Here is a 25,127-nt window from a genome sequence, read left to right as displayed (position 1 = left end):
GCCTGAGAATGTTGTTTCCGACAGGGGTGTCCAGTTTGTGGCTAGGTTTTGGAGGGAGTTCTGTGGCAAATTAGGTATCTCTCTGTCCTTCTCGTCTGCATTCCATCCTCAGACCAATGGACAGACAGAGAGGACCAATCAATCGTTAGAGCAATTTCTAAGATGTTTTGTGGCTGATACTCAGAATAAGTGGAAAGACTTCATTTCTCTAGCAGAGTTTGCTATAAACAATCATGAACAACGTTCTATTAAGATGTCACCTTTCTTCTGTAATTATGGTTTTAACCCCAGGTACTCGTCTGTTCATTCTGCAGAATCTATTAATCCCTCAGCCGAGGCCATTTTCTCTAAACTGTGCACAGTTTGGGCCCAAGCTCATCAGAACTTGGTAAAAGCCCAAGAAGCTTATCAAAGACATGCTAATAAAAGACGTATATCTGGTCAGCAATATGTACTAGGTGAGAAGGTCTGGCTTTCAGCTAAAAATCTGAAACTTAGGGTGCAGTCAGGGAAACTGGCACCCAAATATATTGGACCTTATACCATTGTGGAAATCATTAATCCGGTAACCTTTAGGTTGAAACTACCCAATGCTCTTCGTATCCATCCTGTGTTTCATAAGTCTCTTCTTAAAAGATATGTGCCATCGGTGTTGCCTTCACCTCCTCCGGCTCCACTCATCGTCCAGGGGGAATTGGAGTATGAGGTGGAGAAAATTCTGAATTCCCGCTGGGTACAGGACTCCTTACAGTATCTGGTCCACTGGAAGGGTTTCGGACCGGAGGAGCGCACGTGGATCTCTGCTAAAGACATGCATGCGCCCCGTCTGGTCCGGCGGTACCATTTACATAATCCTTCTAAGCCTGGTCCAATGATTAAGGGTCCTGAGGCCCCTCATAAGAGGGGGGGTACTGTCAGAACCGTTCAGTGTGAATTGTGCCTCTGGAGTCTGGACACACCCGATGACTATGGTCCAGCAGTTAATGAGTTACCTGGTCTTTGCTGGACTGATGCAGCTGATTTCAGCTCCAATCAGCACTAGTCCTATCAGCTTCTTGTCTGTCTCTCCAGCTTTACTTATAAGGCTGCCAGTGGCTCAATTGCGTGCTGGCTATTGTCTAGTTCTTACCTGGATATCCCAGCTCCCCATATTTCCCTGTGACCTCTTTGTACCTTCTGTTATCGTTGCCGAACCTTTGCCTGACTTTGAATACCGTTTTTGCCTACTGAATTTGTACTGCGATTCTTCTGGTTTTAATTCTGGCTTGTCGACTACCCCTTATTGTGTTGTCTGTCTTGTCCAGTTACGTGTGTCACTTACATAGTATAGGGACCGCCACCGAGGTTGTCCGCAGTTGCTAGAGCTGTCTTGAGGCAAGTAGGTAGGGACAGTGGGAGGGGGTTCAGCCTCAGGGCTCACTGTCTGGTTGTCTTTCCCCCACCCTACTGACATGTATGCTGCACAATAGTAGACACCTTTCAGATGCTCTGGCCAGGGAGTCTGGTCATCTGGTCCTGTTAGACGAGTGCTCTGCAGATTAGGCAGGTGAGATTTTTTCATACATATAATGCAGGATGAGTTGGCATCATCAGTTGGGGTGTAACCAGGGGCGTAACATAAGGGGGTGCAGAGGGTGCGTTCGCAACTGGGCCCAAGAGACTTAGGGGGCCCAAAAGTTGTCAATTTCCCATATGAGCTGACGAGTATTATAAACCATAGATTATAGTCTGGGGCCTGGTACAGACTATGCACTGGGGCCCGTCAACTTACGCCACAAGTTACCCCACTGGGTGTAGCTCATCACCTGCAGACGATTTAGTTTTCCAGACGGCCCCACCCGGCGTCATGGGTTCTGGGGTCGCTGTATGGTAATACCACTGGTGATTGGGCCTCCGTCCTCCTGACTAGCTGGCTCACTAGCCACAGATAACCCTATAGGGCTTTGGGCTGCAGATGATATGGCTACACTTGGCCCTGTCGATGCCTCAGGCTCTGGTGGTGTTGGTGCCTCAGGCTCTGGTGGTACTGGTGCCTCAGGTTCCTATGGCGTTGGCGCTGCCTGAGCCTCTGGTTGTGCTGGTGCCTCAGGTTTGATGGCCCTGGCGCTGCCTCAGGCTCTGGTGGTGCTGGTGCCTCAGGTTCCGATGGCGCTGTCGCTGCCTCAGGCTCTGGTTGTGCTGGTGCCTCAGGTTTGATGGCCCTAACGCTGCCTCAGGCTCTGGTGGTGCTGGTGCCTTAGGCTCTGCTGGTGCTGGTGCCTCAGGCTCTGCTGGTGCTGGTGCCTCAGGCTCTAGACAGCGTGGAGAGCGGTCAGGTACTATGTCTGCTTGGCGTCTGTAGCGCACTGATGCAGAGTGTGTATGGCATGGAGAGCGGCTGCGGGGTTGGTGTCTGTGCCGCGCAAACTCAGACTCTGGGCTGCTTGGAGAGTGGCTGTGTGGTTGCCCCCTGCGGTACTGCGATTGGCGGCCTTCCGATCTTTGGGTCGTTTGCTGTCATATGCTGCTAGGAGCAGATGGTTCTGGCTCTGCTGATGAGATTGCTGCACTAGTTCATGGTGCTGCTTCAGCTGCTCGACGGAGTGGAGAACGGCTGCACCATGTGTGTGGTCGGTGGCTGCGGCAACGTGGCCTGCGGTCTGTGCGTGTTATGGTTTCCACGACGGCTGCCACTGGCAGATGCTGCCTAGACGAATAGAGATGTCATCTCAGGCTAAAGTCTACAAATGCAATGAAGAAAAAATGAGAATGTATTAGACCTATGTATAATTTGTGCTGACAGATGATAAATCCTGCAGAAGAAGTGTCCGCTTACCTGACTCTGCCATTCGGGATCGTTAGTCCATTATGAGCCACGCGAGCTTTTGTAGGCTCGTGGTCAAAGGAACAGATGTACTAGATACGCAGAAAACCTAAAAAGGTTTGGGAGCCCTAAGCCTCTGGATTAGCAGTCGGAGAGATCCGGCGCAGAGGCAGTGATTTTTCTGGATGGGTTCTGTCTGAGGTTTAGGCCCCCGCGCCTACAGGGCCTACAGGGCCTTGCGCTGCAGATGACATGGCTACACTTGGACCTGTTGATGCCTCAGACTCTGGTGGTGTTGGTGCCTCAAGCTCTGTTCGTGTTGGTGCTGGTGCCTGAGGTTCTGATGGCCCTGGCACTGCCTCAGGCTCTGGTGGTGCTGGTGCCTCAGGCTCTAATAGGCATGGAGAGGGGTCAGGGACTCTGTACGCTTGACATCTGTGACACGCTGACTCGGGGTGTGTAAGTCGTGGAGAGCGGCTGCTCGGTTGGCACCTGCACCTTGCTAACTCAGACTCTGGGCGGCTTAGAGAGTGGCTGTGTTGCGGCGCTGTGGTGGGCGGCCTTCCGATCTTTGGGCCATACGATGTCGTATGCTGTTATCAGCGGATGGTGCTGGCAATGCTGATGATATTGCCGCACTATTTTGTGGCGCTGCTTCAGCTGCTCGATGGAGTGGAGAACGGCTGCGTCCTGTGTTTGGTCGGTGGCTGCAGCCGCGGGGCCGGCGGTCTGTGGGCAGTACAGTTTCTGCATCGGTTGGCGCTGGCAGATGCTCCCTGGACGAATGGAGATGTCATCTCGGGCTAAAGTCTACAAATGCAATAAAGAACATTTGAGAGTGTATTAGAGCTATGTATAATTTGTGTCAACAGATGATACATCCTGCAGAAGAAGCGTCCACTTACCTGACTCTGCCATCCAGGATCGCTAGTCCATTAGGAGCCACGCGAGATCTTGCAGGCTTGTGGTCAAAGGAAAAGATGTACAAAACACACAGAAGACCTAAAAAGGTTGTGGGAGCCCTAAGCCTCTGGATTAGCAGTCGCAGAGTTCCAGCACAGAGGCAGTGATGTTTCTGGATGGGTTCTGTCTGAGGTTTAGGCCTCTGCGGCTGTATGCGGCATGATGGTAGACGGCTCATAGAAGCTCCAGCCGGGGATTCTGGTTGTCTGGTCTTGTTAGACGAGTGCTCTGCAGATAGGGCAGGTGAGATTTTTTCCAATCCACCTTACGATGCAGCCATGGTGGAAGAGATGACTGCAGGGCAGCTTGGCTACAGTCTCTTCTGTTATGAAGTCTTCCATACAAATGATGCAGGATGAGTTGGCATCATCAGTTGGGGTGTAGCTTATCATCTGCAGACGTTCCAGTCTTCCAGCTGGACCTTTCCGGTGTCGTGAGTTCTGGGGTCGCTGTGCTGTGGTAATACCACTGGTGGTTGGGCCTTCATCCTCCTGACTAGCTGGCTCACTAGGCACAGATGACACTAAAGGGCCTTGCGCTGCAGGTGATATGGCTACACTTGGCTCTGTCAATGCCTCAGGCTCTGCTGGTGCTGGTGCCTCAGGCTCTGCCGGTGCTGTTGCCTCATGCTCTGCCGGTGCTGGTGCCTCAGACTCTGCTGGTGCTGGTGCCTCAGGCTCTGCTGGTGCTGGTGCCTCAGGTTCTAGATTGCGTGGAGAGGGGTCAGGTACTCTGTCCGCTTGGCGTCTGTGTCGCGCTGACTCCGGGTGTGTATGGTGTGGAGAGCGGCTGCGCACTCTGTCCGCTTGGCGTCTATGACCCGCTGACTCAGGGTGTGTATGACGTGGAGAGCGGCTGCGTGGTTGCCGTCTGCGCCGTGCTAACTCTGGGCGGCTTGGAGAGCGGCTATTTGGTTGCCCTCTGCGGTGCTGCGATGGGCGGCCTTCCGATCTTTGGGTAGTTCTAGGAGCGGATGGGGCTGGCACTGCTGATGAGATTGCTGCTCTAGTCCGTGGCGCTGCTCCAGCTTCTCGACGGAGTGGAGAACGGCTGCGCCCTGTGTTTGGTCGACGGCTATGGCGGCGTGATCGGCGGTCCATGCCTGATATGCCATTCTCATTGTCTGCCGCTGGCAGACGCTGCCTAGACGAACGGAGACGTCGTCTTGGGCTAAAGTCTAGAAATGCAATAAAGAAAAATTGAGAATGTATTAGAGCTACCCTGTTTCCCATAAAATAAGACATCCTGCGAAAGTAAGACCTAGTACCTAGTGTTCAGACTTAGAAATATAAGGCCTCCCCTGAAAATAAGACCTAGCAGACGCCATTGCAGCAGCTCCCCCCACGCTGTACATGAGTATTAGTAAATCTTTTAGATGCTGCAGAAGGTTGTGACATGGGGAAGAATTCATGGAAGTAAATCACCGGCTGTTGTGCTGCAAATGTGATCCCAGCAGCTTCCAGGATAAGAAGGGTCATTTATGGGAAGGGCTTTTAATAAACATCAGAGACTGGGGCCAATGATTCCAACAGAAATGGAGTCACAAGAAATGCAGCAGGAAATTCAGAGTTTGGAGAGTCATAAGGAGGTTAGAGAAGGAGAATTTTTGTCCAACGTTAAATGTAAATTCTTGTTCATGGAAAAATAAGACATCCCCTAAAAATAAGACCTCGTGCCTCTTTAGGAGCAAAAATTAATATAAGACATTGGGGCAAATTTACTTACCCGGTCCATTCGCGTTCCAGCGGCGGCTTCTCCGCTCTGGATTCGGGTCCGGCCGGGATTTAATAAGGTAGTTCTTCCGCCGTCCACCAGGTGGCGCTGCTGCGCTGAAAGTAAACTCATCGCGCCGGAATGCACCGAGCTGGACCAGGTGAAGGTAAGCGGTCCTTATGCGACACATTTTCGGTTTTTAAATGCGGCGGTTTTTCCGAATACGTCGGGTTTTCGTTCGGCCACGCCCCCCGATTTCCGTCGCGCGCATGCCAGCGCCGATGCGCCACAATCCGATCGCGTGCGCCAAAATCCCGGGGCAATTTAAGTACAAGCGGCGCAAAACGGAAATATTCGGGTAACACGTCGGGAAAACGCGAATCGGGCCCTTAATAAATGACCCCCATTGTCTTATTTTCGGGGAAACGGGGTATGTATAATTTGTGTACAACAGATGATACATCCTGCAGAAAAAGCGACCACTTACCTGACTCTGCCATCCGGGATCGCCGGTCCATTATGAGGAAAAGATGTAGAAACACAAAAAAAACCTAAAAAGGTTGTGGGGAGCCCTAAGGCCCACAAAGGGCAGGAGGCAAAGCCCCTACCCAGCGATGACGAAAAAACACTAGATCAAGGTCTCAAAGAAAAGACTTGAAATAGCAATGCAATAAGGACCACTAATAGTTTCAGCTCCTGCTTCCACTACTAGCGGGGACCAAATGGCACCAGGTGGATGGCGAGTGGGGTTTTTATAGGGTAAGGCTATTGTGACATCACACTGCTGTAGCCCCGCCCACTGATGTAGCCCCGCCCCTGCATTATGACATCACAATTGCTTGGAATCCTGTGACATTCCATGCACCCACCACTATCCAGGTATGTACACACTGTAGTCCCCAGAGTGGATGTGCGCATGCGTCAATATGCTGTGTTCCGTCTGATTACTCCAGCTGATGATCTTCTCTAGCTGTACGCTTCCCAGGTAAAAGGGATGGGTTTTCTTTGGAGGTTGTATAGTTACTCCTGTTATTTTAGTTGCAATGGTTAAATTGAGCACTAACTCCACGGTATCTTTGTATGTTCCACGGTATCTTTGTATGTTCCACGGTATCTTTGTATGTTCCACGGTATCTTTGTATATCGTTAGACGCGTTTCTGAGCTCTGATTGGCTCTTTCTTCAGTAGCTAAATAATAAAATGAACTGCCCGCAGTGCCTGTTATATACAAAAGCTTCTACAAACACCCGGCCTGGATCTAAACAGAAAAATAAATATAAATACATCAAAACCTGAATCTGTAAAAATAAATATATGAATAAAAAACAACTATATAAAATGAAAATACCGAATGTATAGTGGTAATGCGAATGTTTACACTTTGCTAAATATATGACCTACAGATGGCACAATTACTGTCGTTTCGCCGTATGACCCATTGTACATATAGAACATGCTCCAGCGAAATTCAGCATACACTCTTGTATGTTACCATCTGTCTAATATATATGAGCCTCAAGCACAAAATTGTTGGAGCAGTCTGAGGCTCTGGAATAAATATGAAGTACATGTAAAGACCTATTTTGTAATGCCTAGGGTTAGGTATACTACGGGAGAGAGCCCCGCATTCAGTGTGCGCCAGTGTGCTGGAGACAGCCTGACGCAGACGCCCAGTGTGCACGCGGCTCTATTCCTCATAGGAAACCCATCAGTTCCATTTCAGCATTGAGTCCCTTTGGGATAATGGTATCAAAGTTGTAAATCATTTTAGCTTCAGATCTTGACATTTTAGCCATAAAGTTACCACCTCGCCAGTCAGGGGTCACAGAATGGATCTCACTGAACTTAGTGTCGGCTACAATTGTGGAATTTTTTGTAATGGGAAGACAAGCCGTGTTGTTCGAAACCTACTTTTATGTTCCTAACGTGTTCCCCTATTCTTTCTTTGAGTTTTCTGCCTGTTCTTCCTACGTATTGCTTATGGCATGGACATTCTATGATATAGATGACTTTCGTGCTGTTGCACATCAATAGTTCTTTAACCCCTTAACGCCGAAGCCACTTTTCACCTTCCTGACACGGCCCATTTTTTTCAAATCTGCCCTGTGTCACTATAAGTGGTTATAACTTCGGAACGCTTTAACATATTCAAGTGATTTTAAAATTGTTTTCTCGTGACATATTGTACTTCAGGTTAGTTGAAAAATTTTGGTGGTATGTTTTGCATTTATTTATGAGAAAATCAGATATTTGGTGAAAATTTGGAAAAATTCTTGATTTTCGAACTGCAAAATGTTCTACTTTTCCCATACATAGTCATAACCACAAAAAAACATAATAACTAACATTCACTAAATGTCTAATTTATGTGGACATGGTTTTTTATGCACACTCTTATTTTTGTAGGATGTTATGGGGCTTTGAACGTTAGGTGCGATTTTTCACTTTTTCATAAAAAACGCAAAATCCTGCTATTGAGGGACCTGCTCAGGTTTCAAGTCACTTTGAGAGACCTAAATAAAAGTAAAGCCCCATAAGTTACCCCATTATAGAAACTACGCCCCTCACTGTACGTAAAACAACTTTTATGAAGTTTGTTAACCCTTTAATTGTTTTACAGGGGTTAAAACAAAATCGGATGCAATTTTGAAAGTAAAATTTTTTTGGCTAAATTAAGTTTTTCAAAAAATGTACAAATTCTCAGTGGATAAAATACCAAAACGCTCCACAAAATTTGATCCCCAATCCCTCCCGTGTATAACAATCCCCCATATGTGGTGGTAACCTGCTGTATGGGCACACGCCAGGGCATGGAAGGGAAGCTGCGCCATTCAGAGCAGATTATGCATTGTCACTTTTTATTGGCTATACAATCTTTATTTTTTGGCAATTTGGACATATAAGGGCTTATTTTTTTCCGACATGAGATGCACTTTACAAATACTTCCTTTTAGTGGGTCATTAGCTTATTGATGAGATTTTATTAACTCTTGAATGTATGGGTGAAAAGAAAATTGTCAATTTTTGGTTTATTTTCTTTTTGTATTTTTTGGGGGTCGTACACCGTACACTAAAAATACTATATTATCTTCATTCTATAGGTCACTACGATTACAGTGATGCCTCATTTATATAGTTTTTCATTTATTTTTACAATTTTACTGGATAAAAACTAATATAAAGGAAATCTCATTTGTTCTTGCATCGCCATCTTTTCGGAGACGTAACTTTAATATTTTTTGGCTGACAGAGCGAGTTTTGGGCTTATTTTTTACGTGTTGAGTTGTTCTTTTCAGTGGTACAATTTTTGCGCACATAACTTTTTTTTGATCACTTTTTAGAACATTTTTGTGTAGAGATTTTATGATAAATGTACATTTTTGGCGTGTTTTTCGGGTTTTGTTTTTACGGCGTTGACCGAGCGGGTCCAATAATGTTTCTGAGTTATTGTACGGATTGTTAGAGGAGGATCGCGCAGCCCCGGGCACCGGCAGTCCTGGGGCTGCGATCGGAGCAGCGGACCCCCCCGGTAAGTGGCGCAGGGCCAATTCTTCTAAAATGCCCCTTGCATGCCGCGGTCAGCGCGACAGAGAAATCTCCGATCGCGGGTGTTAGAGGCAGGTGTCAGCTATAATATATAGCTGACACCTGCAGCTTCAGAAGCATGACGTAATAGTACTGCATTTTGCGGGAAAGCACCTCCCGCGATGCAGTACTATTACGTCAAATGTCGGGAAGGAGTTAATTTGAAAGAAGAAATCATTACCGTTGGATGAAAGGACGTCTGTTTGTCTATTGCAGCTAGTAGATCTGCAGCAAATGCATCTGCCGCAACGAAAGAAACCTTTAAGGGATAGCCAAGTAGAAGATTGCATTTTATTTCTATTAGTTCTTATTGATGGAGCTATCTGAGTCCCAAGATTGGGAGCTTTAGTAAATACTATCGGTGGTTGTGGGGGGTAAGGATTCCCCAATTATTTTGTCATTTTTCTAAATATGCCAATGTCTCTGGATTACTTTCTTGATTTTGGTATGATGTACACTGAACGGTAATACTATTTTTGTTTGGTCTTCGGTCGGTTGATTGTCCCTGGGGGGTAATTGTTCAACCTTTTTCTTCCCTAGAATCACTTCTCTGTCCGTATTTCTGGCTTTTTCCGGTCTTGGATACTGTTTTTGTAGGAACTGTTCAGTAAGTTCTGTTGCTTCTCTTTCAAATGTATCCATCTCCGTACAATTTCTCCTTATACGTCTATACTGTCCGTAAGGGACATTCAGTAACCACTGTGGTAAGTGGCAACTGGCGAATACAATGTAACCATTTTTGGCTGTGGGTTTCTTGAAGGTGCTACAGCTAAGTGTCTTATTGTCTGCTGTGATAAGGAGATCTAAAAATTCTACTATTTGTGCACTGATGGTTGGAGTGAAAGGCAGATTTAAGTGATTACTGTTTAGTGCATTGATGAATGTTGTGAGGCCGTCCCAGATACAAATGATATCATCTATATATCTCCGCCAGAGGACCAGACCCGCGCCTAGATGGGGTTGGATGGTGAAGTCTTCCCAATGGGCCATAAATAAATTGGCATAACCAGGCGCGATTCTGTTCCCCATGGTTGTGCCCAAACACTGCAAAAAAAATTGTGAATCAAAAATAAACATAATACTGTCTAACAGAAATTGTATTTGTTCTGTGTGTAGGAGCTCCGCCTTATTAAGATGCTATTTCACGGCTTCAACTCCCCCTGTTATGATCAATGCAAGTGTATAGAGAGGTCACATACAACGTTATTAATATCCAATCGGATTGCCAATGGAAATCTTCTAAAGTTCTGACTATTTGTGTTGTGTCTTTAATGTAGCTCCAGGTCTGTGTGGGGTTGTAGAAATTGGTCTATGTATCGGGATAAATTTGATGTCAAAGATTCTATTCCCGATACAATGGGGGGTCCTGGGGGGGTCCTTGTCATTCTTATGGATTTTAGGGATACAGTAAAATACAGGGATACGATAATTGGAGTTTGAAATGTATTTATATTGGGATTGTGTCAAGATGCCTTTATTCAGTGCTAATTTGTCTAGTTCTTTTTCAAAGGGTTCTCTTTCAGTTTTTTGTACACAGTTGAATCGTTCAGTTGTTTTATACATTCACGGTTGTATTTGTCGGCTGGACGGATTGTGACGTGGAAATTCGTCTGTAACTCTTTGATCACTTTTTTAGAGAGGTTGTTATGGTAATTGGAAGCTTTGTGTTTTCTAATGTCAGTGTCCACCATTTTTCTGAAGGGGGACATTTCCACTCCAATTGTGCAATATTGTATTTTAATTTGATGTAATTTGTATTTTAACCATCATAGTTAATAAATAATGTGCATGTATAGTATCTTACCATTAGCGGGGATTGGTGCTTGGTGCAATTTCCCCTTTTATACTTCCAATTTTCATACAGTTAAGCACCTGTATATCACCTGAGCACCTTCATTGCTAGTTCTGATTCAATGTTGGGGTTAAGGTAGTGCAGAGTTACTACCACTGCTGTATTCAAGAATCTGCAGATTTATAAAGTAGGTTTGGAGTGTAATAAAATATGTCATAAAAACAGAATAAAGAGATAATTATTAATGATCAGGGGACGTATTTACAGAATTGGGATAAAATAATCTGTCATTTCCATTGGCTGGGAGCTCCTTCATGTGTGTGGTCCAGGTAGTTACAGAGTTTCTACGGTTGAAAAACTACAAATGTCCATCAAGTTCAACCGAGGAAGGGAAGGGATTGGATAAGGAAGGGATTGGATGAGGAAGGGATTGGATGAGGAAGGGATTGGATGAGGAAGGGATTTGGGGGAAACAATTCTATATAGCATAACCGTCAATGTTATTTACATGTAATAAGGCATCTAGGCCCTTCTTGAAGCTCTCTGCTGTCCCTGCTGTGACCAGCGCCTGAGCCGGGCTATTCCACAGATTGACCATTTTTATAGTAAAAAAGTCCTGTCGCCTCTGGTGATTAAACCTGGTTTTCTCCAGATGAAGACTCCGCCCCCTCGTCTTTTGATTTGATTTAACCTAAAACAACTATCCACCATATAGTGTATTGTGTATGGACCATTCATAAATTTAGTCACCCAGGTCCTTCTCAATGAGAGACTCTCCCAGATTTATTCCCCCAAGGACATATGTTCCCTGTGTATTATTAGCCCCCAGGTGCATATCCTTACATTTATCTACATTGAACCTCATTTGCCAAGCGGATGACCAAACGCTCAATTTAACCAGGTCACCTGCAGCCTAAGAACATCCTTCATAGACTGTATTACAGTACACAGCTTGTACTACTACTCCCATCCTCCATAGACTGTATTACACTACACAGCGTGTACTACAACCCCCATCCTCCATAGACTGTATTACACTACACAGCTTGTACTACTCCCCCCATCCTACATAGACTGTATTACACTACACAGCGTGTACTACTACTCCCATCCTCCATAGACCATATTACATTACACAACTTGTACTACTCCCCCCATCCTCCATAGACTGTATTACACTACACAGCTTGTACTACTCCCTCCATCCTCCATAGACTGGATTACACTACACATTTTGGTGTTGTCTCTACATCTAGACACAGTGCTATTCATTCCTACCTCTCAATTATTAATAAATAAATAAAATAATAGTGGGTGAAGCACAGACCCCGGGGGTCCACCACTTATACCTGGTGACCATTCTCAGTAGGAATCATTGACCACATCTCTGGATACGATCCTTCAGCCAGTTTTCAATCCAACTACAAATTATTCTTTCCAAATAATATTGTGGGTAAGTAACTAAAGCACAACCCTGACTCCAGCACCCAACCCTGACCACAGCTCCCAACCCTGACCACAGCTCCCAACCCTGACCCCAGCACCCAACCCTGACCTCAGCTCCCAACCCTGACCACAGCTCCCAACCCTGACCCCAGCACCCAACCCTGACCACAGCTCCCAACCCTGACTCCAGCACCCAACCCTGACCCCAGCACCCAACCCTGACCCCAGCACCCAACCCTGACCATAGCACCCAACCCTGACCACAGCAACCAACCCTGACCCCAGCACCCAACCCTGACCACAGCTCCCAACCCTGACTCCAGCACCCAACCCTGACCCCAGCACCCAACCCTGACCCCAGCACCCAACCCTGACCACAGCTCCCAACTCTGACCACAGCTCCCAACCCTGACCACAGCTCCCAACCCTGACCCCAGCTCCCAACCCTGACCACAGAACCCAACCCTGACCCCTGTACCCAACCCTGACTGCAGCACCCAACCCTGACCCCAGCACCCAACCCTGAACGTAACTCCCAACCCTGACTCTAGCACCTAAACCGGACCATAGCTCCCAAACCTGAACCTAGAAGCCAACCCTGAGCCTGGAACCCAAGGTTTACTATAGCACCCAACCCCACCATAGCCCTTAATCCTTACCAAAGAAGACAACCCTAACTCGACCACCCAACTTTGACCCTAGCTACCAACCTTGAGTCTAGCACCCAGCCCTAACTCTAGAACTCAGCATCTCACCCCGTATCCCTAAATGTAACCTTACAATGGAGAACATACACCACGTGGCCTCTGGCGCAGTAGATAAAGGACTGGCGCAGAGGATGGTGTCAATGCCTGGTTCGGCCTCTGGCTTAGCAGTCGCAGAGGTCCGGCGCAGAGGCAGTGATGTTTCTGGATGGGTTCTGTCTGAGGTTTAGGCCCCTGCGATGTGCAGCTGTATGTGGCACGATGGTAGACGGCTTTCAGATGCTCCGGCCGGGGATTCTGGTCGTCTAGTCTTGTTAGACAAGTGCTCTGCAGATTGGGCAGGTCAGATATTTTGAAGTCACAGATATATTTCCTGGTAAAAAAGGTGAACTTCAAAGGAGCAATTTGGTAGAAAGGCATGCTCTCTTGCAAATGCTGAACAACAAGTAATAAAAAAATGTCACCAAAGCTCAACTCTCCCTTCAAAACAAGGAAAATACATAGAAAATGGGCTTCAGATAGAATAAAGAAAGTAACAGTACTTTCAATTGAAGATCACATACACCACTCCACCCTGTTCTGAAATGGAAGACTTTTAGTGCTTCAAGGCTTGGCAGTTACTCTCAGTCATAGCCTTGAAGCACTAAAAGTATTCCATTTCAGAACATGGTGGAGTGGTGTATGTGATCTTCAATTGAAAGTACTGTTACTTTCTTTATTTTATCTGAAGCCCATTTTCTATGGATTTTCCTTGTTTTGAAGGGAGAGGTGAGATTTTCTCCAATCAACCTTACGATGCAGCCATGGTGGAAGAGATGACTGCAGGGCAGCTTGGCTACAGTCTCTTCTGCTATTAATTCCTCCATACATATGATGCAGAATGATTTGGCATCATCAGTTGGGGCGTAGCTCATCATCTGCAGACATTCCAATCTTCCAGCGGGCCCTCTCTGCTCTCTGCCCAGGGTCGCTGCATTGTGGTAATACCACTGGTGGTTGGGCCTTCATTCTCCTGCCTAGCTGGCTCACTTGGCACAAATGACACTACAGGGCCTGTCGCTAAAGATGATATGGCTACAATTGGCCCTGTCGATGCCTCAGGCTCTTGTAGTGTTGATGCCTCAATCTCCGATGGCGATGGTGCCTTAGATTCTGATGGCCCTAGCGCTGCTTCAGATGCTGCTGGTGCTGGTGCATCAGGCTCTGGTGGTGCTGGTGCCTCAGACTTTAGACGGCGTTGAGAGCGGATGGGTACTCTATCTACTTGGCGTCTGTGGCAAGGTGACTCAGGGTGTAATGGTGTAGAGAGCGGCTGCGTAGTTGCTTTCTGCGCCTTCCTAACTCAGACTCTGGGCGGCTTAGAGAGCGGCTGTGTGGTTTCCCTCTACGGCGCTGTGGTGGGCGGCCTTCCGATCTTTGGGTCATACAATGTGGTTTGCTGTTAGGAGCGGATGGTGCTGGCATGGCTGATATTGACACACTATTCTGTGGCACTGCTTCAGCTGCTCCACGGAGTGAAGAACGGCTGCACCCTGTGTTTGGTCGGCGCCTGCAGCAGTGTGGCAGGCAGTCTGTGTGCTGTACGGTTTCAGCACCGGCTGCCGCTGGCAGATGCTTCCTAGACAAATGGAGACGTAGTCAGGGGTTCTGATAGGTTCTGATGGCCCTACCGTTACCTCAGGCTCTAGACAGCATGGAGAGCAGCTGCACACTCTGTCTGCTTGGCGTCTGTGGCGCGCTGACTCAAGGTGTGTATGGTGTGGAGAGCGGCTGCGTGGTTGGCGCCTGCACCTTGCTAACTCAGACTCTGGGCGGCTTAGAGAGCGGCAGTGTAGTTGCCCTCTACGGCGCTGTGGTGAGCGGCCTTACGATCTTTGGGTCATACGATGTCGTATGCTGTTAGGAGCGGGTGGTGTGAGCGGAAAGATCTACAAAATACGCAGAAAACCTAAAAAGGTTGTGGGAGCCCTAAGCCTCTGGCTTAGCAGTCGCAGAGGTCCGGCGCAGAGCCAGTGATGTTTCTGGATGGGTTCTGTCTGAGGTTTAGGCCCCTGCGATGTGCAACTGTATTCGGCACGATGGTAGACGGCTTTTAAACAGGGATTCTGGTCGTCTAGTCTTGTTACATGAGTGCTCTGCAGATTGGGCAGGTCAGATTTTTTGAAGTCACAAATACGTTTCCTGGTAAAAAAAGTGAACTTGAGAGGAGCAATTTGGGAGAAAGTGGCGGTCATGTGTAGCTGGCCTCCTCTGGAAATTTGATATGCGCATTTTATAAACTACTATTGTGAGTATGTTTTAAATAAAGAATACCCTGTTTTAAAGAACATACTACGCTATCCGTGCGAATACTTTCTTCTAGCAGCCCACTGGAGACAGTGGCAGGATTGAAGAAAGAAAACCGCACGAAGGGAGTTCTGAACAGTGGTCTAGTCCTGTCGGAGGTTCGAGTGCAATACAAATCGTGGATAGACGTTGACCTTCTCGTCACAGTGAAAGCAGGGATATATCCTAAAAAAAGGAAGGACGATTAAACACTTTGGAGCTCCGGTCAGTTACTTTTTATCTCATTTACAAAAGTTTTTTTGGGACTATTTTATTTTTTCTGGATCGGTCCTGTGGCCGTTTTCTGTAGCTCCTGCTTTGTGAAGAGTGCTGCACAAACACTGTTATATTTATTGCTTAAAATTAATAAAAAAAATGTCACCAAAGCTCACCTCTCCCTTCAAAACAAGGAAAATCCATAGAAAATGGGCTTCAGATAAAATAAAGAAAGTAACAGTACTTTCAATTGAAGATCACATACACCACTCCGCCCTGTTCTGAAATAGAACACTCTTAGTGCTTCAAGGCTATGACTGGGAGTAACTGCCAAGCCTTGAAGCACTTAGAGTCTTCCATTTCAGAACAGGGTGGAGTGGTGTATGTGATCTTCAATTGAAAGTACTGTTACTTTCTTTATTTTATCTAAAGTCCATTTTCTATGGATTTTCCTTGTTTTGAAGGGAGAGGTGAGATTTTCTCCAATCCACCTTACGATGCAGCCATGGTGGAAGAGATGACTGCAGGGCAGCTTGGCTCCAGTCTCTTCTGCTATTAAGTCTTCCATATATATGATGCAGGATGAGTTGGCGTTATCAGTTGGGGTTTAGCTCATCATCTACAGTTGTTCCAGTCACTGTGTTGTGGTAATACCACTGGTGGTTGCGCCTTCGTCCTCCTGCCTAGCTGGCTCACTAGGCACAGATGAAACTGCAGGACCTGGTGCTGCTGCTGATATGGATACACTTGGCCCTGTTGATGCCTCAGGCTCTTGTGGTGTTGATGCCTCAATCTCTGGTGGTGATGGTACCTTAGATTCTGATAGCCTTAGCGCTGCTTCAGATGCTGGTGGTGCTGGTGCATCCAGCTCTAGTGGTGCTGGTGCATCAGACTCTAGACGGCGTAGAGAGCGGATGGGTACTCTATCCACTTGGCGTCTGTGGCAAGCTGACTCAGGGTGTGAATGCAGTGGAGAGCGGCTGCGTGGTTGGTGCCTGCACCTTGCTAACTCAGACTCTGGGTGGCTTAGAGAGTGGCTGTGTGATTGCCCTCTACGGCACTGTGGTGGGCGGCCTTCCAAACTTTGGGTCGTACGATGTTGTATGCTGTTAGGAGTGGATGGTGCTGGCACTGCTGCTGATATTGCCGCATTATTCTGTAGCACTGCTTCAGCTGCTCAACGGAGTGCAGAACGGCTGCGCCCAGTGGTTGGTCGGCGGCAGCGGCCGTGTGGCCGGCGGTCTGTGCGCGGTATGGTTTCCGCACCAGTTGCCGCTGGCAGATGCTGTCCAGACGAATGGAGATGTCATCTCAGGCTAAAATATATAAATGCAATAAAGAAAAAATGAGAGTGTATTAGAGCTATGTATAATTTGTGTCAACAGATACTACATCCTGCAGAAGAAGCATCCACTTACCTGACTCTTCCATGCGGGATCGCTGGTCCATTATGAGCCACACAAGCTTTTGTAGGCTCGTGGTCAAAGGAAGAGAGATGTACAAGATACACAGAAAACCTACAAAGGTTGTGGGAACCCTAAGCCTCTGGATTAGCAGTCGCAGAGATCCGGCGCAGAGGCAGTGATTTTTCTGGGTTCTGTCTGATGTTTAGGCCCCTGCGATGTGCAGCTGTCGATGGTAGACGCCCTTCAGATGCTCCGGCCGGGATTCTGTTCGTCTAGTCTTGTTAGACAAGTGCTCTGCAGATTAGGCAGGTGAGATTTTTTACATTCCACCTTACGATGCAGCCATTGGAGAAGAGATGACTGCAGGCCAGCTTGGCTTGGCTGCTATAAAGTCTTCCATACAAATGATGCAGGATGAGTTGGCGTCATCAGTTGGGGTGTAGCTCATCATCTGCAGACATTCCAGTCTTCCAGATAGCCCTCTCCAGCGTCGTGGGGTCTGGGGTCACTGCATTGTGGTAATATCCACTGGTTGGGCCTTCGCCCCCCTGACTTGCTGGCTCACTAGGCACTGATGACACTACAGGGCCTTGCACTGCAGATGACATGGCTACACTTGGACCTGTTGGTGCCTCAAGCTCTGTTGGTGCTGGTGCCTGAGGTTCTGATGACCCTGGCACTGCCTCAGGCCCTGGTGGTGCTGGTGCCTCAGGCTCTAGAAGGCGTGGAGAGGGGTCGGGTACTCTGTACGCCTGACATCTTTGACACGCTGACTCGAGGTGTACAAGTTGTGGAAAGCGGCTGCACGGTTGGCGTCTGCACCTCGCTAACTCAGACTCTGGGTGGCTTAGAGAGCGGCTGTGTTGCGGCACTGTGGTGGGCGGCCTTCCGATCTTTGGGCCGTACGATGTCGTATGCTGTTAGCAACGGATGGTGCTGGCACTGCTGATGATATTGCCGCACTATTTTGTGGCGCTGCTTCAGCTGCTCGATGGAGTGGAGAACGGCTGCGTCCTGTGTTTGGTCGGTGGCTGCAGCCGCAGGGCCATCGGTCTGTGCGCAGTACAGTTTCTGCATCGGTTGGCGCTGGCAGATGCTCCATAGATTGGTGACGTCATCTCGGGCTAAAGTCTACAAATGCAATGAAGAAAATTTGAGAGTGTATTAGACCTATGTATAATTTGTGTCGACAGATGATACATCCTGCAGAAGAAGCGTCCACTTACCTGACTCTGCCATACGGGATCGCTGATCCATTAGGAACCATGCGAAATCTTGCAGGCACGTGGTCAAAGGAAAAGATGTACAAAACACACAGAAAATCTAAAAAGGTTGTGGGAGCCCTAAGCCTCTGGATTAGCAGTCGCAGAGTTCCAGCACAGAGGCAGTGATGTTTCTGGATGGGTTCTATCTGAGGTTTAAGCCCCTGCGATGTGTAGCTGTATGCGGCATGATGGTAGACAGCTCATAGGTGCTCTGGCTGGGGATTATGTTTGTCTGGTCTTGTTAGACAAGTGCTCTGCAGATAGGGCAGGTGAGATTTTTTCCAATCCACCTTACGATGCAGCCATGGTGGAAGAGATGACTGCAGGGCAGCTTGGCTACAGTCTCTTCTGCTATTAAGTCTTCCATACATATGATGCAGGATGAGTTGGCGTCATCAGTTGGGGTGTAGCTCATTATCTACAGATGTTCCAGTCTTCCAGCGGGCCCTCTCCAGCATTGTGGGTTCCGGGGTCACTGCGTTGTGGTAATACCACTGGTGGTTGGGCCTTCGTCCTCCTGCCTAGCTGGCTCACTAGGCACAGATGACACTGCAGGAGCTGGTGCTTCAGATGATATGGATACACTTGGCTCTGTTGATGCCTCAGGCTCTTGTGGTGTTGATGCCTCAATCTCTGGTGGTGATGGTGCCTTAGATTCTGATGGCCCTAGCACTGCTTCATATGCTGGTGATGCTGGTGCATCCAGCTCTGGTGGTGCTGGTGCCTCAGTCTCTAGACAGCGTAGAGAGCGGATGGGTACTCTATCCACTTGGCGTCTGTGGCAAGCTGACTCAGTGTGTGAATGGAGTGGAGATCAGCTGCGTGGTTGGTACCTGCACCTTGCTAACTCAGACTCTGGGTGCCTTAGAGAGCGGCTGTGTGGTTGCTCCCTACGGTGCTGTGGTGGGCGTCCTTCCGATCCTTGGGTCGTACGATGTTGTATGCTGTTAGGAGCGGATGGTGCTGGCACTGCTGATGATATTGCCGCACTATTCTGTGGCACTGCTTCAGCTGCTCAACGGAGTGCAGAACGGCTGAACCATGTGTGTGGTCGGCGGCTGCGACAACGTGGCCAGCATTCTGTGCGCGTTATGGTTTCCACATTGGCTGCTACTGGCAGATGCTGCCTAGATGAATGGAGACGTCGTCTTGGGCTAAAATCTATAAATGCAATAAAGAAAAAATGAGAGTGTATTAGAGCTATGTATAATTTCTGTCAACAGGTACTACATCCTGCAGAAGAAGCATCCACTTACCTGACTCTGCCATCCAGGATCGCTAGTCCATTAAGAGCCACGCGAGATCTTGCAGGCTCGTGGTCAAAGGAAAAGATTTACAAAACACGCAGAAAACCTGAAAAGGTTGTGGGAGCCCTAAGCCTCTGGCTTAGCAGTCGCAGAGGTCCGGCGCAGAGGCAGTTCTTCGTCCTCCTGCCTAGCTGGCTCACTAGGCACAGATGACACTGCAGGACCTGGTGCTGGAAATGATATGGCTACAAATGGCCCTGTTGATGTCTCAGGCTCTTGTGGTGATGGTGCCTTAGATTCTGATGGCTCTAGCACTGCTTCAGATGCTGGTGGTGCTGGTGCCTCAGACTTTAGACGGCGTAGAGAGCGAATGCTTACTCTATCCACTTGGCATTTGTGGCAAGTTGACTCAGTGTGTGAATGGCATGGAGAGCGGCTGCGTGGTTGGTGCCTGCACCTAGCTAACGTAGACTCTGGCTGGCTTAGAGAGCTGCTGTGTGGTTGCCCTCTACGGCGCAGTGGTGGGTGGCCTCCCGATCTTTGGGTCGTACAATGTCGTATGCTGTTAGGAGCAGATGGTGTTGGCACTGATAATGATATTGCCGCATTATTCTGTGACACTGCTTCAGCTGCTCAACGGAGTGCAGAACGGCTGCGTCCTGTGTTTGTTTGGCGGCTGCGGGGTTGTGGCTGGCGGTCTGTGCACGGTACGGTTTCCGCACCGGCTGCCCCTGGCAGGTGCTGTCTAGACGAATGGAGACGTCGTCTCGGGCTAAAATCTATAAATGCATTAAAGAAAAAATGAGAGTGTATTAGAGCTATGTATAATTTGTGTCAACAGATACTACATCCTAAAGAAGAAGCATCCACTTACCTGACTCTGCCATCTGGGATCACTAGTCCTTTATGAGCCATGCAAGCTCTTGCAGGCTCGTGGTCAAAGCAAAAGATGCACAAAATACACAGAAAACCTAAAAAGGTTGTGGGAGCCCAAAGCCTCTGGATTAGCAGTCGCAGAGATGCTGGCGCAGAGGCAGTGATGTTTCTGGATGGGTTCTGTCTGAGGTTTAGGCCCCTGCGATGTGTAGCTGTATGCTGCACAATAGTAGACACCTTTCAGATGCTCTGGCCAGGGAGTCTGGTCATCTGGTCCTGTTAGACGAGTGCTCTGCAGATTGGGCAGGTGAGATTTTTTATAATCCAATTTACAATACAGCCAAGGTGGAAGAGATGACTGCAGGCCAGCTTGGCTACAGTCTCTTCTGCTATAAAGTCTTTCATACATATAATGCAGGATGAGTTGGCATCATCAGTTGCGGTGTAAGCAGGGGTGTAACTTGTGGGAGTGCAGAGGGTGCGTTCGCAACTGGGCCCAAGAGACTTAGGGGGCCCAAAAGGTGTCAATTTCCCATATGAGCTGACGAGTATTATAAACCATAGATTATAGTCTGGGGCCTGGTACAGACTATGCACTGCGGCCCGTCAACTTACGCCACAAGTTACGCCACTGGGTGTAGCTCATCACCTGCAGATGTTCCAGTTTTCCAGACGGCCCCACCCGGCGTCATGGGTTCTGGGGTCGCTGCATGGTAATACCACTGGTGGTTGGGCCTTCGTCCTCCTTACTAACTGGCAAACTAGCCACAGATGTCCCTACAGGGCTTTGCGCTGCAGATGATATGGCTACACTTGGCCCTGTTGATGCCTCAGGCTCTGGTGGTGTTGGTGCCTCAGGTTCCGATGGAGTTGGCGCTGCCTCAGGCTCTGGTTGTGCTGGTGCCTAAGGCTCTGCTGGTGCCTCAGGTTTGATGGCCCTGGCACTGCCTCAGGCTCTGGTGGTGCTGGTCGGATACTCTGTCCGCTTGGCGTCTGTGGGGCACTGATGCAGAGTGTGTATGGCGTAGAGAGCGGCTGTGCACTCTGTCCGCTTGGCATCTGTGGCATGCTGATTCAGGGTGTGTATGGCATGGAGAGCGGCTGCGGGGTTGGCGTCTGTGCCGCGCTAACTCAGACTCTGAACGGCTAGGAGAGCGGCTGTGTGGTTGCCCTCTGCTGGGATTGGCAGCCTTCCGAACTTTGGGTCGTATGCTGTCATATGCTGCTAGGAGCAGATGGTTCTGGCTCTGCTGATGAGATTCCTGCACTAGTTCGTGGTGCTGCTTCAGCTGCTCGACGGAGTGGAGAACGGCTGCTTCCTGTGTTTGGTTGGCAGCTGCGGCAACTTGGCCAGCGGTCTGTGAGCGTTATGGTTTCCACATCGGCTGCCACTGGCAGATGCTGCCTAGAAGAATGGAGACGTCGTCTAGGGCTAAAGTCTACAAATGCAATAAAGAAAAATTGAGAGTGTATTAGACCTATGTATAATTTGTGCTGACAGATGATAAATCCTGCAGAAGAAGAGTCCACTTACCTGACTCTGCCATCCAGGATCGCTAGTCCATTAGGAGCCACGCGAGATCTTGCAGGCTCATGGTCAAAGGAAAAGATGTACAAAACACACAGACAACCTAAAAAGGTTGTGGGAGCCCTAAGCCTGTGGATTAGCAGTCACAGAGGTCCAGCGCAGAGGCAGTGATGTTTCTGGATGGGTTCTGTCTGAGGTTTAGGCCCCTGCGATGTGCAGCTGTATGCGGCATTATGATAGACGGCTCATAAATGCTCCGGCCGGGGATTCTGGTTGTCTGGTCTTCTTAGACGAGTGCTCTGCAGATAGGGCAGGTGAGATTTTTTCCAATCCACCTTACGATGCAGCCATGGTGGAAGAGATGACTGCAGGGCAGCTTGGCTACAGTCTCTTCTGTTATGAAATCTTCCATACATATGATGCAGGATGAGTTGGCATCATCAGTTGGGGTGTAGCTCATCATCTGCAGACATTCCAGTCTTCCAGCCGGACCTTTCCGGCGTCGTGGGTTCTGGGGTCGCTGCATTGTGGTAATACCACTGGTGGTTGGGCCTTCGTCCTCCTGACTGGCTGGCTCACTAGGCACAGATGACACTACAGGGCCTGGCGCTGCAGGTGATATGGCTACACTTGGCTCTGTCGATGCCTCAGGCTCTGCTGGTGCTGGTGCCTCAGGCTCTGCTGGTGCTGGTGCCTCAGGCTCTGCTGGTGCTGGTGCCTCAGGCTCTGCTGGTGCTGGTGCCTCAGGCTCTGCTGGTGCTGGTGCCTCAGGCTCTGCTGCTGCTGGTGCCTCAGGCTCTGCTGGTGCTGGTGCCTCAGGTTCTAGATTGCGTGGAGAGTGGTCAGGTACTCTGTCTGCTTGGCGTCTGTGGCGCGCTGACTCAGGGTGTGTATGGTGTGGAGAGCGGCTGCGCACTCTGTCCGCTTGGCGTCTATGACCTGCTGACTCAGGGTGTGTATGACCTGGAGAGCGGCTGCGTGGTTGCCGTCTGCGCCGTGCTAACTCTGGGCGGCTTGGAGAGCGGCTATTTGGTTGCCCTCTGCGGCGCTGCGATGGGCGGCCTTCCGATCTTTGGGTAGTTCTAGGAGCGGTTGGGGCTGGCACTGCTGATGAGATTGCTGCTCTAGTCCGTGGTGCTGCTCCAGCTTCTCGACGGAGTGGAGAACGGCTGCGCCCTGTGTTTGGATGACGGCTACGGCGTTGTGACTGGCGGTCCGTGCGTGATACGCCATTCTCATTGTCTGCCTCTGGCAGACGCTGCCTGGACGAACGGAGACGTCGTCTCGGGCTTAAGTCTAGAAATGCAATAAATTAAAATTGAGAGTGTATTAGAGCTACCCTGTTTCCCATAAAATAAGACATCCCCCGAAAGTAAGACCTAGTACCTAGTGTTCAGGCTTAGAAATATAAGGCCCCCCCTGAAAATAAGACCTAGCGGCCGCCATAGCAGCAGCTCCCCCCGAGCCATACATTAGTATTAGTAAATCTTTTAGATGCTGCAGAAGGTTGTGACATGGAGAAGAATTCATGGAAGTAAATCACCGGCTGTTCTGCTGCAAATGTGATCCCATCAGCTCCCAGGATAAGAAGGGTCATTTATGGGAAGGGCTTTTACTAAACATCAGAGATTGGGGCCAATGATTCTCATAGAAATGGAGTCACAAGAAATAAAGCAGGAAATTCAGAGATTGGAGAGTCATAAGGAGGTTAGAGAAGGAGAATGTAAATTCATGTTCATGGAAAAATAACACATCCCCTAAAAATAAGACCTAGTGCCTCTTTAGGAGCAAAAATTAATATATGACACTGTCTTATTTTTGGGGAAACGGGGTATGTATAATTTGTGTACAACAGATGATAGATCCTGCAGAAAAAGCGACCACTTACCTGACTCTGCCATCCGGGATCGCCGGTCCATTATGAGGAAAAGATGTAGAAACACAAAAAAAAACCTAAAAAGGTTGGGGGGAGCCCTAAGGCCCACAAAGGGCAGGAGGCAAAGCCCCTACCCAGCGATGACGAAAAAACACTAGATCAAGGTCTCAAAGAAAAGACTTGAAATAGAAATGCAATAAGGACCACTAATAGTTTCATCTCCTGCTTCCACTACTAGCGGGGACCAAATGGCACCAGGTGGATGGCGGGTGGGGTTTTTATAGCCTAGAGTAGCCCCGCCCACTGCTGTAGCCCCGCCCCCTGCATTATGACATCACAATTGGCTGGAATCCTGTGACATTCCATGCACTCACCACTATCCAGGTATGTACACACTGTAGTTATGTAAATGGTGGACAATGTTTGGAGGTGACAACAGGAAGTGCAGCCATATTGGGGGTTTCTGGGGATTATTCACTATCGCACCATCTACACCCTAGTAGGTCCGTACAAATCCTGTCTATGAATCCATACAATATTCCATAAACTATAGATGGACGGATGTATTTTCCATGCACAGTATTGAAGAATCACAGATTTATAAAGTAGGTTTGGAGTGTAATAAAATATGTCATAAAAACAGAATAAAGAGATAATTATTAATGATCAGGGGACGTATTTACAGAATTGGGATAAAATAATCTGTCATTTCCATTGGCTGGGAGCTCCTCCATGTGTGTGGTCCAGGTAGTTACAGAGTTTATACGGTATAAAAAAGACAAATGTCCATCAAGTTCAACCAAGGAAGGGAAGGGATTGGATGAGGAAGGGATTGGATGAGGAAGGGATTGGATGAGGAAGGGATTTAGGGGAAACAATTCTATATAACATAACCATCAATGTTATTTACATGTAAAAAGGCATCTAGACCCTTTTTCCCTGCTGTGACCAGCGCCTGAGCCGGGCTATTCCACAGATTGACCGTTTTTTTTTTGGTAAAAAAAAAGTCCTGTCGCCTCTGGTAATTAAACCTGGTTTTCTCCAGACGCAGACTCCGCCCCCTTGTCTTTTGATTTGATTTAATTTGGAACAACTTTCCCCCATGTAAAGTATTTTGTATGGACCATTCATATATTTATATAAGTTGATCATGTCTCCTCTTAGCCGTCTCTAGACTATGTAAATCTAATTGATTTAATCTTTCCCCATACCTGAGACTCTCCATACCCCTTATCATTTTTGTGGCTCTTCGTTGTCCCCTCTCCAGCTCCAGGGCCTCCTGTTTATGGACCGGTGCCCAGAACTGGACGGTATATTCCAGGTGAGGCCAAACCAATGTCTTGTACAGTGTAATATTACATCCCTATCCCCAGAGTCCATAT

At 48.3% G+C, this 25,127-nt stretch overlaps 1 protein-coding gene and 1 long non-coding RNA gene across 11 annotated transcripts in view; one reads left to right on the top strand and one right to left on the bottom strand.

Moving 5' to 3' along the window:
* LOC140119786 (uncharacterized) overlaps positions 1-25,127 on the bottom strand; it is a 299,698-nt gene that overhangs the window by 107,980 nt on the left and 166,591 nt on the right. The gene's annotated exons all lie outside the window — the stretch shown is intronic.
* On the top strand, positions 6,379-17,202 carry LOC140119987 (uncharacterized). The gene is made up of 3 exons (XR_011853433.1): positions 6,379-6,464; positions 15,369-15,556; positions 16,933-17,202. It is a non-coding gene; the product is annotated as an uncharacterized lncRNA (long non-coding RNA).

This window comes from Engystomops pustulosus, chromosome 2, assembly GCF_040894005.1.
Source record: "Engystomops pustulosus chromosome 2, aEngPut4.maternal, whole genome shotgun sequence".
In the NCBI taxonomy this organism is placed as follows: domain Eukaryota; kingdom Metazoa; phylum Chordata; class Amphibia; order Anura; family Leptodactylidae; genus Engystomops; species Engystomops pustulosus.
Note: the sequence above shows the minus strand (reverse complement) of the source record. Positions and strands in the feature narration are given on the sequence as shown.